Source organism: Sinocyclocheilus anshuiensis, unplaced genomic scaffold, assembly GCF_001515605.1.
Source record: "Sinocyclocheilus anshuiensis isolate Anshui unplaced genomic scaffold, SAMN03320099.WGS_v1.1 scaffold55, whole genome shotgun sequence".
NCBI lineage: Eukaryota > Metazoa > Chordata > Actinopteri > Cypriniformes > Cyprinidae > Sinocyclocheilus > Sinocyclocheilus anshuiensis.
The window spans coordinates 3685794-3701772 of NW_015549647.1; the positions used below are offsets into that span (position 1 = coordinate 3685794).

A 15979-nucleotide genomic window follows, 5' to 3' on the forward strand; every position below is an offset into this window, starting at 1 on the left:
ACCTTACATTTTAAATTCAGAGTTATTTTTCTTCAGAGATAAGCATGGTCAAAACAAGCTCCACTCTTTTCAAATATCCATGAGAGACAGAGAAAGAAACAGAGAAAGAATGAAGAGAAATCAGTGTGTTTGTTTTAGATGACTCTTTTTCCACAGCCACTGAGTCAGGAGGAGAGCAGAGACTGGAGACCGTAAAAGGGCAAACCTAGTTTCCCAGTTTTCACTTTCTGTCTGACTGCCAAACCTCGAACCCATAGTCCTTCTCCTCTTACACACACTCTCTCTCTCTCTCTTTCGCTCTCTCATACAAACATACAGTATAATGTCATTAAGCAGTTAAGCAGGTGAATGGCCTGAAACCCCCTCGGATGTTCTTCTGTATCTCTAGTTAAACTTCCCACACAGAGAGAGAGATAACAAACTGAGCTCCACATGATCCAGAACTGATCATCTCTATAACACATCAGTGTCTCTTTTCCTCTTCCCACACACCTCTCATTCACAGCTGCATCACTGTCAAACCTCAAACCCATAGTCCTTCTCCTCTTACACTCACAAGCTATCTCTCTCTCTCTCATACACACATACATGCAATATAATGGCATCAAAAAGTTAAGCAGGTGACTGAGTGGCCTGAAACCCCCTCAGATGTTCTTCTGTATCTCTAGTTAAACTTCCCACACAGAGAGAGAGATAACAAACTGAGCTCCACATGATCCAGAACTGATCATCTCTATAACACATCAGTGTCTCTTTTCCTCTTCCCACACACCTCTCATTTACAGCTGCATCACTTCCTCCCACACGCACACTCAGGTAAAACTTTTTCAGTTTTAAACTGTCATTTTTACCTCCTCTCAAGCGCTGTCATCTCCAAATCATCCTTCAATTTAAAATGTTCTACAATGGACCAGTTCACCAAATATATACCACTATGATATGTCAAACCCCAAAACAACCCATTCTTATTCAGCTTTTCATAAACAAGCAAGTTCCTACTAATTGAGTATAAAGAATGAGAATGTGACGTAACGCCGCGTTGAGTTCTGGGAAACTGCTTTGTTCTTTGTCACTTAAAAGTTTCCAACAAAGAAATGGATCGACTTCTGTCAGCTTGTTGAACACACTTTTATTTGGATAATGTACCATATGATGGCTGAAGCAGCAGCGAGTGTCCAGCGGGCGACACTGTTTTCATGCTAATCGGGTAACACTGTAAACCAACACTGTAAACCAAATTCTACAAAACCTAAGAGAGAAATGCAGTGCATATCATGCAGTGCGATAAAATAGCTTCTCTTCCCTGCAAACGATACAATGAAGAATGAATGGTTGTTTAACTTAAAGGCAAAAACAAAACAAAACATAAGCATTTATCCTTATAGAGAATGAGAAGTAACCATGAGAATGGATAGCGTATCCTGCTAATATGGCGGCACCTTCCCGAAATGCAATGCGGAGTGAAAAGATCGTGACGCAACTCCTCATTCTCTATACAGTTATAGTCTTCTACATAGGGTTACACACATGGTACTACATCGCCCTTACGAAAATTAACCATGGTTTTATTATAGCAAAAGTGTAGTAACCATGGTTTTTTGGCGTATTTATTATTATTTGTATAACCACAGTTTTACTACAAATACCATGGTTAAACTATGGTTAGTGTACCAAGACCATGGTTAATTTGTGGTTACCATGGTTTAACTATAGTAACCATGGTTTTTTGGTTTTATTTGTAAACCATGGTTAATTTTCGTAAGGACGGTGAATGACTATTGGGTAATTATTTTTGGATAATTATTCATAATTATTATTGATTACTGGATAAGTAATTGTGGCCTACTCCTATTTTAGGATTTTTAGGAATTACTATTGACATCATTTAGCATCAACTTAAAAGGATGGATTATGCCATACATCTAACCTTTTAAGAGTACAATTTCTTTAAAGAGACCTCTTTCCCTTTAAGAACACATGTTGGAATGGAACAACAGCTGTGTGCATTTGTGCATAAAAATGAGTTAAAGGGGTCCTATTACGCTTTTTCACTTTTTTAATTTTAGTCAGTGTGTAGTGTGTATGTTTGGGCATCAAAAAGATCTAGAAAGTTACAAATCTCAAAGTCCACTCCAAATGGAGATATTTCGTTTAAAAAAAATCCCCTTTCAAGAACTACAACGAACGGCTCGTTTGGACTACAGCGTTTGTTTTCCGGGCTTTGTGATATCACAAAGCGGCCCATTAGAATATCATTACAAAGAATTCCCGCCTACAGAAATTCCAGGATGGGGAGAAAGGTATTTTAATAATGTAAATTATGTGAAAAATAATGCGTTTTTCGAACCACCAAGCATGAGGGCATGTTCTAGTACACCCCCAAAACAAAATCAAAACTTTGTAAAAGAGCATAATAGGACCCCTTTAAGTTAATTTTCTAACCAAAGAGCCCTCCTCTTGTTATAAGTTTTACAATAACAAGTTATTTCAAACAGTATACCCTTTTCTAATGCATATTTCAAATGACATTATCTTTCTGTACATAGTAATACACATTACAATGCTGTCTAATTTAACTTTAGAAATTTACTGTTATTTTAATTTTTTGACAAAGTAACAGATTTATAATTTTGGTATTTATTATTATCAGCCGTAATATGAAAATAATTATTGGCTTAATTATTGGTGGCCCATAGCTGAAAGTTTGTTGTATACTTAAAAATCTATTTAAAGATGTTCACATACAAGATGACCTGTAAACAGACATACATACATATTTGTTGCTGTGACATAGGAGTTGTGGATTTCTCCATCACTTGACATTGTGCCACATAAGAGCGTATTATATTCAGAACCTGGGCACAAAGGTCTTGTCATTTCCTTGTTTTTTGGTGCGCAAATTCTGCAATAGGATACAATGCTAAGCTAAGCAAAACACGCTCATAATCGTGCACTGTTTACAAGCTCAGAGACTTCCTCTTTTCCATCAAGTCACTTGCTTGATCTTTTAGACTACTCCTTCATTGTGTTCTCAACTGCTGTCATAACCTTTGTGGATAAGATGTGAATATTTGTATAAGACATGAAGAAAGCATGTGGAGTTTTTTAGTGTCCAGACCAATAGCTCCCTTAAAATTATTCAAAGCATTACACATTTGCCTCAAGGTTTAGAGCGCAGCTTCAAAATAAACCTGTGTGTTAAAGTATCTGGGGTAGTGGAGGATGTCTGAGAGTCAGGTAATAAAAAATAAAAAAACATTGAGAACAGAAAGTTTATGGGGTAATAATAGTCCTCTCCTAATGTTTTGTGTCAGAGTGGCGTCCTGAGAAACATCCAGTATGTAAAATCTCCAGATGGCCTCACTAGCATTAGGAAGACACTGATCTATGAGTTGAGTAGCACACGGCACTGAGAATTGTGAGTGATGGAGAGATAAATAGGGAGAAAAAGAGAGGGATAGAGAGACCCCCTGTGTGAGCATGCATGCGTTTTTGTGCTCAGGAACAAAAACAACTACCCCTCCTTTTAGGTGGTCTGTTCATTCAATTGAAGCTTGCATAATTTCTTTAGAAACCAACCACAGATGTTACCCTTTGAGATGAAAATGAGCAACAGCCATCTTTACCCCAGCACAAGCTCATAAACACACAAACACAAAGCATTATTCTTGTCTTCACTTTATTTATTTATTTTTAATTAATTATTATTATTGTTATGCATGTATTTATTTATTTAGCATGTAAGCATGCATATAGGCCTGTCACGATAACAACTTATTGTTGTGCGATATATTGCCCCAGAAATAATTGCGATAAGCGATATTATTGTAATTTTAAAGACCATTTTATGCCACTGAATATATAATCATAATGTAACAGCATAATAATGCAAGAAGGCCTACACACTTCCAAATGACAACAAACTTTTTTTAAGAATATTTAGATCATGGAAATTAAGTATCAAAATATTAGATACCTTAAAAACTTGAATAAATAGTAAATAAACATTTTCTAACAAAAAGTGCAAAGTAACAAGAAAAAAAAGAAAAACGCACAAAGAACTTGTATGGAGATTTTTCCATCTACAGATTTTTCCCTGACCTTCTTTTCTCTGTAAACTAAGGGTGCACACTATTGCTGAAAAACACAATTACTACTTAGCAGTCAGATGTCCATATGCACAAAGGCACAGATCTCTAAACAAAACCATATCTGCAGATTAAAGTTTTTTTTGTAGAAGCAATTTTTAAATTTGAACTAGCACCTCATGACACAGGCACAAGTGGAATGTACAAAACATGGTGACATTAATTTTTAAGTAAATATAATGGGCAATATATTGCATCGCCAAAATTGATTGAGGTCATGTACATATATTGTGCGTTAAGTCGATATATTGATTATTGCGACAGGCCTACATGCATAATATATTTTTTAACAGTTTTATGGGTTTTATTTAGGGTTTTGGTTTCCTTACAATACCAGCCTTGAGAAAACAAATAAATAACCTCAGACAACTGGGGTGTATTCCAGAAAGCAGGGTTAACTTACCATCACATATACCCTGAACTCTTGGTTGATTAACCCAAACCTTGCTTACTTGATGTATGCTGGTTCCAAAAGCATGTCCGGGAGTAAGTTCAGTCAACTCAGAGTATGTTCACGGTTAACACACAAGACATTCTAAACAGAGCGACGAATCAACGAGTCACTATGGAAACCGACGCTAAGAAAAAGTGTGCCATGCTGCTTCTTTCTTCTTCTTTTGTTTAATGGTCATTTACATACTTACAGCATATCGCCACCTAATTGATGGCTGTGCAATCATTTTTCATTTTTTTCCATTTAATCTTTTAATCACTGAGAATTAGAATTATAAAGTTTGTTTGATGCTAATTATATAATAATAAATATCACATATGTATTTTTATTATAGAAATACATTATAGAAAATACAGATCCACGATGTGTTCCCGAGTATGTCACATAACCTGCTTTCTGGAATACCCCCCTGATGAACTGACACTAGGCTTGTCAGCAGATTCAATATTAATTTCATGTAAATCATGGCATAAAGTGCATTTTTTTTTCCTTAGCAGTGTTATTATTGTTAACTAAAATTAAAACTATTAATAATTTTTGTTAATTTAAATAAAGCTTAAATAAAGTCAAATATAAATATTAGATGAAAAACTTGAACGAAGGGCCTTCAGGGTTCGGTTGACAATATTGATTTAATTTATCTCCATTTTGACGAACTGATACAGACTTGTCTGAAACAAATCATTCTTAATCATTCAGTCAATGCTGTTTTCTGTTCAGATTATTTATAGCACATCTCCTAATTATCACAATAAGCTTTGTGCTTTGTTACTATGGTATGAAACAATGTCAACTTTCCAATTCTGTCAATTCTATCACATAATTTAAACAATAAATGTCAGTTTGATGCTCTTTAATGTGTCGTGAAAAATCACTGTATTTGCTTATATACAGTTCAAGTGGCAGAATGGAGAGCACATGAGCTGATCATCCCTTCATCTTTACTACTTAGAGCACAAAATAAAGATGAATGAACATCAGAAGGTATGATGAATGATGCATCATTTTGCATGTAATCGTGCAATCACTGTTTCAACCACAAAAAAAAACAGGCAATAAAACGTCACATAACGTTACATTTACCTCAGAAAAGCTGTTCAATGTCCATAGCATGATATTTAGCTGGAAAAATAACTCTAAAGAGGAGAAATTTGATAAATATGCACTATATTACATATTCATTATATTTATGTATATACTTATACTTGCTTGACATTTTTATGATGTCTTATTTATTGTATTTTGAAAAAATCTGTCATGAAAACAATTTTTATGACAGGAACCGTTTAATTGTTTATATTTCAACAACAAACTGGAGTAGAAATATAATTATGTGATTAAATATAAAAACTGCCTTAAGTGCAATTCAAATGTTTGTATATAACTCAGTTTTTGAGTGTTGATTATTATATACAAAAATAAATAGCAATTTAATTGAACAATTTGGACTCTGGTGTTAATTGTTAACCTTTATAGAAATTTAACAAACAATGTACCTTTTCCTATTTACTGCACCCGATATACAGTATATCCATACAATTCAATATCAAATCGAGATCAGAATCTAATCGAATCATAGACTTATGAACTGGAATCAAATCAATTCATGTAATCTGTGTCAATATCCAGCACTAGTTGCCTTGACAATGAACTGAAATAAAATCAGTACTTTTAGTAAGTTTAGGTAGTACTAAAAGTACTAAAACTGAAAATGAAGAATAAATTTAAGCAAAACAGAAGCATAAAAAAATAAAACCAATAAAATGACAAAAGCACACAACAAAATTACTAAAACCTACACTAGTATAAAAATATAAAAATAAAATCTAATTCAAAATATTAATAAATACTATAAAAGTATATAAATAATAATAAAATAATACTGTTCCATATAGTTAGTGTTAATGCATTCAAGGTTTCTTTTTAAAGGGGTCATATGATGTGATTTCAAGTTTTCCTTTCTCTTTGGAGTGTTACAAGCTGTTCGTGAATAGATAAGATACCTAAAGTTGTAAAGACTAAAGTCTCAAACCCAAAGAGATATTCTTTATAAAAGTTAAGACTCGTCCACGCCCTCCTAAAACGCCTCGTTTAAACACGCCCCTACATGTCTACGTCACTGTGTGGGAAGATTTGCATAACGCCGGCCAAATGTTCATGCAAAGAAAGAAGGCGTAACTTTATTGTTGCTGCCACCACCGCCAACATGTTGTGAAGACGCTGTGTGTTTCGTTGCGAAAGCGAAATTACTCTGTTTGGTCTTCCAAAAGAGGACACGACTAGAAATCAGTGGTTAAGTTGTATTTACAACACTGTTCCAGAACACTTCAACCCAAATATTCAGATGTGTGCAGCACATTTTATGGAGGACCGTTTCCTGATCCTGGAAGAGTAGACTACAATGCCGGCTGTTCTGACTCACAGTCTGCAAGTACGTTTTCATATTTAAAGAATTTGCCACTGGTGATTAAAACGCGAGTTTTGAGCAGTGTAGAGTAGCGCTCGTTGTTTGTCGTAAAATAAAACAAAATAATCCACTTGTTTTGGGCTCGGAATCATTTGGATGACAACCTTAGCAGAATGTAGAGGGAATGCAAAGGGAATTATGTCATCTGAAAGAAAACATTAAAGAAATAGCTTGTACAAAAGATTGTAAATGTGCAATTATAGAATCCTTTAAAACAGATGTTTACCACTGCAGTTTGTAAGAGGTCTTAAGGGAAGTGGTTTGTCACTTACAACAGAAGCACCACTATGAGGAAGTAGATAAAAACGAATCAAGGTACTCAACTCGGATAATTCACATTCTCTATTCAAGGCTATGATGCAATGAGTATACAGAATGCCAAAATGAGCTCGCGAGACTACAACTCTTTAACTAGACCCTGACCTATGAAATACTCTATAATGATAAAAAATATATATGCACTCAAATGGTGTTACCAATTCCTGAATCTAGAACACTTGTTCAGCATGCTTCACTACGACTAACAAGGAGGACGACCCTGAAGGTCAGCAGGAAATGACTTATATAGCTCTCTACTGACGCACAGGTGCTTGTCAGGTATTGAGTTTCTATTTCACAGAAGCGCATCTAAATGGGGGAGAGAAATGCAGAGATTGCCATATCTCTATTCTGGTATCAAACAGATCACTGCGAGGAAACTTTACTGTATTTAGCCCATTTATGTTCTGTGGGGTCTTCAGAGTAAATGAACATAATCTGTGCCATTTGTAATGTATTAAACCAACAACACCACCAACAACAAAACGTCTAGAGAAGAAAAAGAAAGGGTACTTGTCCTAAAACTGTCTAAACCTATAGTAAAACACTAGGGAATCACTTAAGGCCATAATTTTCACATTCCAAAAAGGAATATGTAATCAGGAACCACTTGCATTTTTGCAAATTCTCACAGATATAAGCAATGCACGCACATACTGTACATTCAGTCTTGTTTTGATCATATTTGTGCCAGTGATTTAATTAGCATTCAATTTTTACAACTACTTGTCAAGTTAAAAGTTGTTCCACTTTTACAGCATTCTTTTCCATTCCATTGTGCTCCCTCTGTTTTTAAACACAAGAACAGATATTAAGTAAATACACCCTAAGAAAGCTGTCTGACCACCCTAATTATACAGGGTTTCTTTCAGACAAAATAATCAACTAGTAATTAAGGCAACACACCAACTAGTTGATCTTAAAAATTTGTTGTTTTGCACATTCATAATTTCAGGCAGTAAGGCATGCCAGAATGACACATTTTTACAGAGCTATAAAAGGTACATGAGCTGCTGAAGAATGTGGCCTCCTTTAGATACATATTCAGAGTTCAGACCAACATTTAATACAAAATCATTTTATGTCTCCTAAAACAGAACACTAGTGGTCATCACAAAAACAGAGCAGCTGTTTCTGGTAAGAGTTGCACATTTATTATTCATGCCAGATTGCTTTCAAGGCTCCATCATCCACATGACTGGATAAGGAACATATCGCAGAAATGGTCTGCATCAGGACCAAAATTATATAACATCCTTGCCTCACCATAGCATACGGTTGAGGACCTTTTCACACATCACATTTACAATCATATATGAGTGCCTTTCCAGGGCAGAAATAGAAGCAGACAGACCTTTTAGTTCCACAATATCTTATATCCAAAGAAATATCAATAAGGCAGGCCTGTGTTGCATAACTAGCGGGCAAGTCTTGGGAAACACCACGGCATAAGTTCAATAACAAATGCTCCACAGATCGGTTCTGATCTGCTCCCAGCCTGCAGGCAGTGTTGAAGAAGCTGAGTCATTATAGATAAAACACTGAGACAGATCCCATTCCATGTGAACCACAGCATGTATCCCATCATGCATCTCAGCTCGGCATGAGCCCCTTCATGTTGTCAACATGCAACAGAAGCATAGAATAAAATGTTACAGTTTAAAGATAAACAAAAAGAAAACTCTCCTCAAAATAAAAAATGATCAGTCTAGTTCAAAAAATGTTCAGAATGTAACTGACTTTTATGATTTATTTCCACAGCTTACATAACCTCAATGGCAAAGTGCTTCCCAGTCTGGGCCTAATGGTCTCTAGGAGCCATAGGGAAAAAAAATTGATACTCTGACAACCTGGCACAGGGCTGCAACATCTCTTGAGAATGCTGCCAATCTTTAAGATAATAACATGTCTCTGTGATTGAAATTCTCAGGCTGTAAATCTTTTGAAGGTGCTTTTTCAGGTAGTCAAGGGGAATAAAAAAAACAGCTCACACTGCCAGAGGAAAGTGTTATATCTGACACACAGACATGACTGATTATAACAGACGGTGACATGAGCCTGAAACATGTGACCTGGGTTAAGGAGGGTACCTGAGATAAAGAGGGTAAAAACATCATTTTTATCAGCTATCTAAGTGTGTGTTTGCAATAGTAGTTTGGTTCTTTTGGTCCGGGTTTGCTTAGCATTTACACTGTCACAGAATCTACAGATACAAAACAAAAAGCGTAAGGATACGGTCACAACCTGATTGCATGTGTGCATATATATATATATATATATATGGTGGTATTTTTAACAGCTGATAACTCACAAAAAGCTTGTAAGGAATAACTCAGCTGCACACATGGAAATCTGCTGTAAGGAGGCAGCCGTTCTGACGCCTGTACCGAACTGTAATGGCCAACTTAGCTCCTCAGACGAGAAGAACCACGTATGCTTGAGCATCCTGGCCTTTTTAGGGTCGCATCCTGTGACATCACATCCTGTTTTTGGTTAATTTCAATGTCTTAGGTCAACGTCTTAATGCAGAACACCACTTGAAGCTGCTGTGTGGTGCCAGCACATGGCCTATGTTTTCCTCTCAGCTGAGTGAAACTACAACAAATCCCCAAACTAAGTGTGATCAAGCACACTGCATTTGAACCGTGCTTATGCAACAGCCTGCCAGCTTCATGAAATATCAAACTCCAACCCCATTAAGACTTTGTTTATGGAAGGAATGTTTGGTTATCAGACAAAACTGACCAGCTATTCTAAAGAGCCTATTATTAGGTGAACTTTAAATATACAGTCTCACTTTTTAAAAATAAGTCTCACTCTTATTCTTGCAAATATGCAGAACATGCTACCAAATGGATACAAACCATTTGCCTGTAACAACAACAGAAATCAGCCATTGCACTACATTGCATAAACATTTTTCTTTGGAATTATCTTCATAAAAATAGTTGTTGTGGGTAATTGCACCACTGTGAAAAAACTGAGTTGGTCACCAAAAGGTTGTAGGTTCGAAGCCCTGCAGAGTGCAATTCAAGTGTCAATACCATAGCAAGGACATGATTGGCCAAGTAATCACTGCTTACAGAAATATTTCTTTGTTTGCCATTACGTTTACAGATTATTAATATATAATTATCTGGATGTTGTACCCGTGAAATAACTTAAAAATATAATTAGAAATAACTAAAACCCCATGGAAAACAACTATTAAAAATAGCATAACTTATTTAACCACACACAGCACTTTTAAGATTGCATTTAGAGTATAAATAAAGTACACTGTCATATTTCATATCTTCCTACAACATAATTTGGATGTTAAACGGTTAAGACATTAAACATCCAATTAAGTAATGACAAGTATTGAGAATGTTCCCAAGTTTACAATGCAATTATAGATGTACTGGGATTTAGTCAAATCATGGACATATCAGAATGGCCCTGTTTCACTGTCACAGTACAATTTAAACGTAAGACAAGCGAACACTGGCCTTTCAGGTCACACCGCATGCATGCATGCATGCATACATACTTTCACCCTCCTCTGCCTATGAAAGACGTTTCAGTGTTTTCCCCAAAGAAACATTAGTAGCTTTCGACTTTGCAGGCAGTGTCTGGCGGTTATTTTACATAAAATTCAGAAAGCGATTATAAAATGGCATCGTGTAGCTTTCGACTTTGCAGCTTACAAATGTAACTTATCTCCAGTTCGCCTCCCTGCGCACTACAGAGCATACAAACAGCAGATTAATTTATGGTCATTTCTCTGGCTGTGTAACCAACAAAGAGCCTCGAGACTGACTGTTCCGCATGTTTCACGAATCAAACGTACTCACATCTCAGTGGGCGCTGTGTCAATCCATATTGCCATCGGAAGTGTTGTGATGCACGCGAATCTCTGTTGCCAAATTCCAGCGCGCTGCCTCTTGCTCTTCTTTGCGCTGCTGCATAGTGTGGCCCCGCCCTGATGCGTGACGCCACCCTGCTCGGCCCCGCCTTTCCCACGCGCTCTCACTGCAACTACACGTGCAGGCACAAACACGAAATGTTTAAGTAATGCGACACACTCACAAAAGATTGAAACAATGTAATAGTTTAACATACTGGTTTGCTTGCAATTGATTTAAAAATGATTGTGACAGAGTTATAATACCTTTAATAGTGTTATTTTTAAGTTAAGTTACAATGAAGCTTAACGATAACATCCCTCAACGAAAATTTGCAGGACCTATAATAAGCGAGGCATTTATTTGAGTTGGACGGTAATTTGGTTCATGGGTGTATTTGAGAAAGACTGTTCTCGTATATCTCCGATTATGATTATAAATACATGTACCTTATTGGTATGGCTTGATCCTCCGTGTTTTGTAGTGCAATGTTTCCGCAATCACAAATCTATTTCTTACAAAATATGTGAGATCATGGGTTCCAAGATCTATATTGCCATCTAGTGGATGGTTGTAAAACACAGTTTTCATTTTATTTCACTTTCTGTTTGGTATGATAGCATTACAAGCTATACAATGTTTGTTTTGCGTTGTATGGCATTGTGTGATCATATTCTTCATTATAAAATCAGTTTTCTAATACAAAACGATGTGAGATTAAATCAAAAGCAGTCCCTTTTTTTATGACAATAATAAGACAAAATGTATGATCAATATAAGGGAGACTAGGGCTAGGGCACTTTTTACTCCAGTTCTGAAGTTTATTTTTGACCATTATAGTTTAGAATAAGACACAGTTCACAGATTCAGTAGTGGGGCATGTTGTCACAATATACGAGGTAAATTGCCACAAAGAAACCTCCTTTTAAAATATATTATAGGACATTTAGCAAAAATGTAAACAGTGAAACTATAGAAACAACAAAAATGTAAAGGTAACAGAAATAGAAATCCATTGTTTTCACCAACAAATGATTTATACTAAATAAGATTATATACATGACATATGAATTGTTAAATCTATAGAGAAATCTAATACAGCTGATGCATTATGGACATCACACAACCAAAAGTTGATTAATGATCTCACCTTAGATAACAGGTGCATCTATAATAAAGGTGCCTTCACGCCATATCGTAATAACCGTGATTACGAGATAACAACTTGTAAAAAGTGTTCACGTCCTCATAGAACTCGTAATTATAACTTTTGAACTGGGTATTTTGTGAGAGCTACAACTTGTACCACCTGACCACCTCAGATGTATTAGGTGCTGTGTTTAGGCATTGAGTGCGATAGTTCTGAGTCCAAGGGTGTGAACAGCTCCAAGTTAGAACATCACATGTTGTCATCTCAAAATTACAGTAATTACGACATGGCATGAATGCAGCACAAGCTCAATAACAAACTGTTATTATAGAGAAAGAGGTGAACCTCAAATGTCTTTCTTAGCCTCAAGATCAAATTAATACTGCAGCCCTATTATATCTATAAAAAACCCAAACTGAGTTATGAATCTTTTCTTAGGTGGATAGATAATAGTTTTCATACAACATAATTACATAGATTCATGAAGATGTGTATTTAATATTCAGTGGGTATAGAAAAGAATCAACCCCCTTGTAAAATAATCACATTTTGTTGCTTTGCAGCCTGAAATAAAGAGGGACACAGTCCACAAACGGTTACCATCAAATTTAACTGAACTTGAGCAGTTCTGCAAAGAAGAATGGGCAAATATAGCAAAGTCTAGATGTGCAACAAGATCTCAACAGACTAAAGGCTGTAATTAAAGCAAAAGGTGGTTCAACAAAATACTGATACAAAGGGGTGATCCTTTTTCTAACTCAGTGAATCTGTTTTTATTTACATTTACATTTACATTTAGTCATTTAGCAGACGCCTTTATCCAAAGTGACTTACAAATGAGGATGGAAGACCTGCCAAGAGTAAAAAATTAAAAAAAATTTTTTTTATTACATTTTAAATATTTAATAAAAAAAATAAAAAAAACATTTCTGACATGTTGGTGTTATATATTTCACTTGGATGTTATAAGTTGCACTGAGTAAATACAGCTGGATAAAACAAAAACTGTGTCCGTCTTCATTTCAGGCTGCAAAGCAACAAAATGTGATTATTTTAAAGGGGGGTGATTCTTTTCTATACCCACTGTAAATGTGTATTTGAATAATATTCCCATGGCTGCTCATGTAAAACAGGGGAAAGCTGTTTAAAGTAGAGGCATATTTTGCATATTTAACGTATGTAGTCACTATAATAGTGATAAATCACTATATTTGCAGATACACTCAACTCAGTATGCTAAGTGTCATCTTTTTACATTGAGAATTGTATGGTGCTCTAAACTTAATATCTGTCCAGAAATGATTTTCTTTGTTTGGCAAAGATAAACACTGATAAACATTTGTCACTCAGAAATTTCTAGTAAATTTGACAAATAATTACAATGAAACAGCAAGTAACACATTGAATTAAACATCAAAGTATGAAGACTGAGATAGTATTTTCCTGTAAAGTGCACTCAAATAATCTATTTATTTACAATGAAAGTCTCTGCTCTGAGATGACAGAAGAAGAATCTGTCATGCTAGAAGTGCACTTATGAGTTTTTTTTTCACATAATTTAAAACATTACAACAACATTAGTTAATGTTTCAGTATAGCTATTTCACAAGAACATGAATGCATTTAATTAAAACACTGGTGTCTTGAGACGTGTAGATCTATTCCACAGTTAAATAAACTTTTCACAGTCGCACAGCTATTTTATTAAAGAAGGTAACTAAATGCTGACTCTAGCAACGCATGATGACAGATGCTATTTTCTATACCATTACCTCACCAGTATAGATTCGTTAATGAAAATCCAATGTGCTCTGATTGCACAGTGTAACTTGATATCAGTAGTGCTACAATCATTGATTGAAAATGAATGTCAGTTACATCCAGTCGGTCTCTTCAGTCACATAAAAAGATTATTTTTATTAGATGTTATTTATTTTGTTGAACTGGATCAGACTTCTATTTTTAAACAAGTCCCTATGCTAGACTCTAAGAATAGTGGCGTCTGGTCCATTTTTTTTTGTCATTGGTCATTGCACAGTGGTCACACCATTGAGAGATTTCTGAGAGAACATTTTGCTTGAAGGACAAGAAATAATGTAGACAGATTAAGAAACCAGCTGTACAGTGTTTGTTAATTCAAACCAACTAATAATGTGAGCATTTATAATTGATTGAGAGAAAATCGTTGTTCAGCAGCTATGCGTCTGGTAGTTTTACAGTTCCTGGCTGGATTTTTTTGAGCTCTAAACTCAATATTCCTCCTGGGATCTCTTGGGTCTGATTACTGGCTTATGGCATCTGAATCTTGTGGAGATGCTGCTCTTTTCAAACTATGGAGAGTCACAAAGGTGAGGATCAGACATTTTTGCCATGTTTTAAAAAGGTTGGTCCATGTGTTTGATTAGACTTTAACCATGCATTTAAATGATTTATGAGAGAATTCACCAATAGATATACTGTATTTGACATATCAGACAAAGAATTAATTAATCCATCTGAGACCAGAATCATAAGCCTGCATTGTATAGTAGTTGATATGTTTCACTGAAACAATGTTATGATTGCCAGCTGGAGTGCCCACAAGCTCCACTAGAGGGCACTCCATCCTGTACATTTGCCATTCATCCTGGACTCCATTTCCCATAATCCTTTGCCGGACTTATTCATATCATCACTTATTGCATTCACCTGTGTCTTGTTACCTCCATCAGTCTCACCCTAATTAAATATTGGTTTTTCACACATTCATTGCTCAGTATTGTTAGCCTGTAGTCCAAGTTCCCATGTTTTCTAGTTCCTTGTTGCCTTGCCTTGTTTTTGACCCTGGACTGTTTCCTTGTGTTTCTGATAGTGATGGGACAAACGAACCATTTCGAAGCTTCGAATAAATTGAACCAATTACTTCGCAAAATGATTCACTGTTTCGAAGCGCTCGAAGCACCACACGCTGGTGAAGCCTACTGGTCAAAACTGAGTAAATGCAAAAAAAACTCAGGCTAAAGCATGCATAAAAACCTTTTGCTTTTACAAACCCAATGCAAATGCTTTCTTTTAAGTATAATATATTATTATATAATATAATAAATGCAATAAAAATAATAAAATACCATTAAAAATGAAGTGTCTGTATAATATGCGTCTTTAAGATAATTATTATTATTTTGCAAGGACTTGTTTTGTTTGTTTTATGGAAAGCATGTATAAATAGGCCAGTAGAGACTATTAACTACTACTCATCCTTTTAATTACACAAATGTCTCATTAAAAATGTCTACAAATTGATCAAACTGATCCGAGATCGTATAAAAACCACAGATGCTGATTCAGTGGTTCGCTGCTGCAGGACGATCTCAGTGAACTAGGCTTGCCGCGATAGACGCTGCTGACGGTGATACCGGTGTTAAGCCGCAACACCGGTTACGTCACTTGCCCACCGCGCCACCGACCCCCACCGTCATTTTGATTTTTTTATAGTAATAAAAATCGAGTTCCGTAAAAGAACAGACACTACAATTAAAAACTGAACGCGGCTGCTCAATGCAGCGTGCCGAACGA

At 35.7% G+C, this 15979-nt stretch overlaps 1 protein-coding gene and 1 pseudogene across 1 annotated transcript in view; one reads left to right on the plus strand and one right to left on the minus strand.

The window, feature by feature from the left end:
• Positions 1 to 11786, minus strand: part of LOC107660104 (type I inositol 3,4-bisphosphate 4-phosphatase-like) — a 72331-nt gene extending 60545 nt beyond the window's left edge. Inside the window, exons 1-2 of the mRNA XM_016449333.1 lie at positions 11724 to 11786; positions 11224 to 11407 (exon numbers count right to left, since the gene is read on the minus strand). The gene's annotated coding sequence lies outside the window, so the exon portion shown is untranslated. The remainder of the gene's footprint in view (positions 1 to 11223; positions 11408 to 11723) is intronic.
• A 2836-nt stretch (positions 11787 to 14622) lies between these two features.
• Positions 14623 to 15979, plus strand: part of LOC107660105 (transmembrane protein 182-like) — a 40863-nt pseudogene continuing 39506 nt past the window's right edge.